Here is a 5,000-nt window from a genome sequence, read left to right as displayed (position 1 = left end):
TGTCATTTTGTCTTCTAAAATAGCACTGTGTTTAAATGAGCTAACATTTGATGTGCACACTGAAGTAACCAGCTGTGTTAACCCCTGCCAACTAATCTACGATTTGCAATACTTTCCCTTTGTGGAAGTTGTATGGAACAAGGTTTTGAATTTGAAACCTAGTCGTTTTTCGACTTTTATGGTTAGAAAAAGCATAAAACACTGGCCTGTTGTCCGCCACATAATTAGTCGATACCCATGTGAGTTTCGAACCCTTAAAATTCAACAATATGATATCTAGCGACTTAATGACAAATATGTGTTATTATTATGTCTCCACTGTTTTGCAGAATCAGGTATTTAAGTGTAAATGTTATCTAGATGTTTGTCACACAGTAGATTAATTTTAGATGTAACTATGGGAGACGAGTGGAATGAGACCTTTGCCAGCCAAAGAAAGAGAATGTGGACCGAAGCAATCCATTATACGTACATATATATGAGTACAACCTTGTGTAGATTATAGTGTGTGTAAGTGTGTGTGTGTGTGTGTGTGTAAGATGTTACCTGTTTCCCCTCTCTGACCTTGTTGCAGTCCGTGTGGAATGTTGCATTGTGGGAAGTTTGACTGAATGTTCGGAGGCGAGATTAATGTGAGATTAACGTGAGATTATCGTGAGACTACGACGTCGATCCTTCTCCAGAACCCGACGTTTATTTGAGAGAGAAGATTTTGCGGTTGTTTCTTTATTGGGAATGTATGTTGTAGGCTTATGGGTGGGGTGGGCGGGTAAAAGATTATTGTTGTATAAGTCTGTATCCTAATAGTTTTAATGTAAAATAGTATATTTATTGTAAGAGAAAAATACCTGTATTTTAAGTGTTTTTTTCCGGAACGCAGAGGAATATCTTATTCCAGAAAATGAGCTTCGGTTTGTGTCTTTGCACAATGTCTTTCTTCCTTCCATTTAAAATGGATGTGTATCTCTTGCCGTAATATATCTGTAATAAGTTACGTTAACTGAGTATTCATGATATTTAGGGACCATATAAGTGAAACAACTGCACAACTGTATAAATCATGTGTACCATGATAATGTGTGTGCGTGTGTGTAACAATGTGACCAATGATTCCGAAGTGTGAGAAGTCATTTTTACGATGAAGCCCAATTGTTAAATTAAAGGAACGCTTTCCCAGGAGTATCCGACGGCACTTTAATAGAATTATACCACCACCAATATAAAAGTCTATAATAAAGTTTATTGAAGTCACCGGTGTGATCCTTGTCTTTGCTTTGCCCACAAAACCCCTTTTATTTACCAGCCACTCGAAACTAGCCATTAGACACAAGAGAGAAGGCATGGGCCTACTCACCAAGCAGCCATCTTGATTCCAAACGCCAGATGTGTGGTTGGAACCCTACGTGGGATTCAGCATTCCCCCCACCCAGATAGCGTTCAGAAGCTTGAGTAACCAAAGTTTGGAACCAAGATGGTCGCTAGTTGAACAAGGCCCATGAGAGAGGAGATACAGTTGAAATCGTTTGGCTGAGAAAGGAGTCCCTCACCAATGCTAACAAATAGCCATCTGTTAGCTAACTGCACCCACACACACAGACACGCACGTGCACAAACCAACCTACACAAAAACACTTGCACAAACTAGCGAGCACACACACACACACACACACCATTATTACCTCCAACACACAATCTTTTTCCGACACACATCTCCTCTGTCTAATCATCCCCGAGAAGATTTTCCTTCGCCGTAGGCTGAATTTAGTGCTGGCTGTTCTCCAACATAAGTCTCCCTCCCTGTCTTTTCTCTCTCCCCTTCTCTTCTCTTCCTACTCCTCATTGCCTCCTCTGCTCCCAGCCTCTACCGCTCGCTACCAGTCTTCCACCCTTTACCTCCCCACTCTCTTTCTCTCCGTCACGCTCTCTCGTCCTCTGTCATCTTCTGCTTCTGCTCGGCCCCCTGGCACCACAGGGCTCTTCTCCCGGTCCAAATGGCATTTTAAACTGCCTCTTTCCTCCTGTTTTCTGGGTGTCTATGATTCATCCATGGACCTGGGGTAGTTTTGACCTATATTGTAGTCGACATCTCATATACACTTATCCACCTTTAATATGATTATGAAAGTATTGTAGTTTGTTTTATTTAGTGAAGTACATTGAGATCAACAGATGAGTATCAATAGAAGAGTATCAATAGATGGAAATATGGTAGTCCTAAAATCCTAATCCATATTAATCCATCGTGTTTTCACAACCTTCTACCTGTGACTGTGCCCTGGGACGGCAGTCAAACCAGTAACTCACTGCCGTGAATTCGTGCCAGAACAACGATTGTTGTTTATGGGTGTGTGCAACTGGGGTACTCACAGCTTTTACGTCACACACACATAAACAACAATTGCGGCCTCTGTTGGTACCATCTATAAAATCCAATAAATCGGTTGTTAGGACATGTTTTATGATATGAACGTGACGAACGTCCATGACATTTTGGGTTTCAATGGAGAGAAAGCTGGCTAATTATCTTCTGGTCCCAGGCTATATATGCCCCGGATTACACATATGTTGTTTGTGGATTTAAATGATAATTTTTCATGTCAAGAGTTTGACCGTTTATTGTGCAATTGTTCAGTTAAAGGCTGTAGAGAAAACACAATGAGAAAGACTGCATGTCTCGTAGGCCTATGTGACGTCACGCTCCCTGCGACTGGCGTGGACAAGACCGAATCTCCCCATCGGCATAACTGAAACACTCCACATGGCCCAACTTATAATGGTTTTCACCACTTTTGATGCTTTTATCCTCCCCTTGGAAAAAACCTAACATTATCAAACCTCGTCACGAAAATGTTTATTTTTCTTTTCATCCACAAACAACATATGTGTAATCCGGGGCATTTAATGACTGGGACCAGAAAATAATTACTTTCTCTCCATTGAAACCCATTCGTATTTACGATCTCATAGGTCCCATGGGCTCTACCGGAAGAGGCGTGACTTCACCACTCTATGCCTCTGCAAAGGCTACTCCCCCATCCGTAAGCCACACCTTCCGTCATCCGTTGACGGACGGTGCAGTGGGTAGACGGTGTAGACAGCTCAACCATGTACTTTGGATGGGAGGAACGGCGATGAAGAGGATGTGGATATAACGTACCTTTATCACCCCCTTGTGCCCATTATCTGTAAATACATAGCAGTCCTTTAACTTACCCGCCATGATGCACTGTTAAGTGCATCATGGTGGGTTAATCGCTAGAAAATTTCTAGCGATATCGCTACTTTTTTTTTTCAAGCAATATATTGAACCTACCCTCCCAGGTTCAATATATCATTAGGCTATATAGATACTTTTTTTCAACCGATAGCCTATATTGAACCTACCCCCCCAGGTTCAATATTTCGAACCTACCCCCCCAGGTTAAATATATCATTAGACTTTATCGATTTTTTTTCAAGCGATATAATTGAACCAACCCCCCTAGGTACAATATATTCAACCTCCCCCCCAGGTTCTATATATTGAACCTACCCCCCCAGTTCGAATATAGCATTATGCTGTATAGATTGTTTTTTACTCAAGCAATATATTGAACCTACCCCTATGGCTCAATATTTTGATGGATTATTTTTTTCCCGAGGCGATATATGTGACCTAGCCACCCTCACTCAGGCTCAATATATCAACACATTTTTCTTTTTCTTCAAGCGATATATACAACCTACACCCCCAGGCTCGATACATTGAACCCATAAGGCTATATCGATTTTTTATTTTTTTCTACAAGAGTTTCTCATCCCTTCAACAGCTGGGAGCCAGTAGTGGTAGTTTCCCTTCTCGGCTACCAGGCTCCTAGCTATCAGTGTTAAGGTGAAACCAATGGTAGTTCTACTTCTCGGCCAGCAGAGGGGGGTGTTTTGGTGTAACCATTGGTAATTCTCCTTCTCGGCCATCCGAGGGGGGTGTTTAGATGAAACCAGTGGTAGTTCCCCTTCTCGGCCAGCAGAGAGAGGAGTCTGCATCTGCTGGGGCTGGGGTTTGATAGCTAGGCTGCAATCAGCCCCACCAGCTAAAGTTGGCAACCATGGTTAAAATTCCCTGGAGCAGTGTTCCACCACAAAAATAAAATAGTATTTGACACTTAAAATGTTCATAACATAAAAAACAACATAACATTTCCTTAAAACCCTCTTGGTATACGGTGAATTAATATTACAGCTCTAGAGATTATTCTTATTCTTCTCGTCGTTTTGATCCGCAATCTCTACGGGAAAAGATGCCTTCAAGTAAAGCAGGAAAGACCAGTTTCAGAAGGTCCAGCTATCCCCTTAAGTTAGGAGAACGAGGAGACGGGAGGAGAGGTGGAGGTCCTGATGGAGGAGAGGTGGAGGTCCTGATGGAGGTCCTGGTGGAGGTCCTGATGGAGGAGAGGTGGAGGCCCTGATAAGAGCTCCACCCTCCTAAAGGTCCTCCAGGGAGAGGGAGGAGAGTCTGAGGTCCTGATGGAGGAGAGTTGGAGGTCCCGGTGGAGGAGAGGTGGAGGTCCTGATGGGGGAAGGGGGGAGGAGAGGTCAGGGGTCACGTCCCTCCCTATGGGCCCATGTTCCATTAACGTTTATATTCAGGGAGTAGGGCTAGGGTTAACATCAGGGAGTAGGACTAGGGTTATAATCAGGGAGTAGGGCTAGGGTTAACATCAGGGAGTAGGATAGGGTTAACATCAGGGAGTAGGACTAGGGTTAACATCAGGGAGTAGGATAGGGTTAACATCAGGGAGTAGGATAGGGTTAACATCAGGGAGTAGGACTAGGGTTAACATCAGGGAGTAGGATAGGGTTAACATCAGGGAGTAGGATAGGGTTAACATCAGGGAGTAGGATAGGGTTAACATCAGGGAGTAGGATAGGGTTAACATCAGGGAGTAGGACTAGGGTTAACATCAGGGAGTAGGATAGGGTTAACATCAGGGAGTAGGACTAGGGTTAACATCAGGGAGTAG

General features: G+C 43.3%; 1 protein-coding gene across 1 annotated transcript in view; it reads left to right on the top strand.

Annotated features, from left to right (window-relative positions):
* The window catches only part of LOC115549548 (glutamate decarboxylase 1), an 8,180-nt gene extending 6,929 nt beyond the window's left edge, over nt 1-1,251 (top strand). Inside the window, exon 11 of the mRNA XM_030364819.1 lies at nt 1-1,251. This exon is cut by the window's left edge and continues 1,179 nt beyond it. The gene's annotated coding sequence lies outside the window, so the exon portion shown is untranslated.
* The last annotated feature ends 3,749 nt before the right edge of the window (nt 1,252-5,000 follow it).

The sequence above is a fragment of the Gadus morhua genome, chromosome 8 (assembly GCF_902167405.1).
Source record: "Gadus morhua chromosome 8, gadMor3.0, whole genome shotgun sequence".
Taxonomy (NCBI): domain Eukaryota; kingdom Metazoa; phylum Chordata; class Actinopteri; order Gadiformes; family Gadidae; genus Gadus; species Gadus morhua.
Note: the sequence above shows the minus strand (reverse complement) of the source record. Positions and strands in the feature narration are given on the sequence as shown.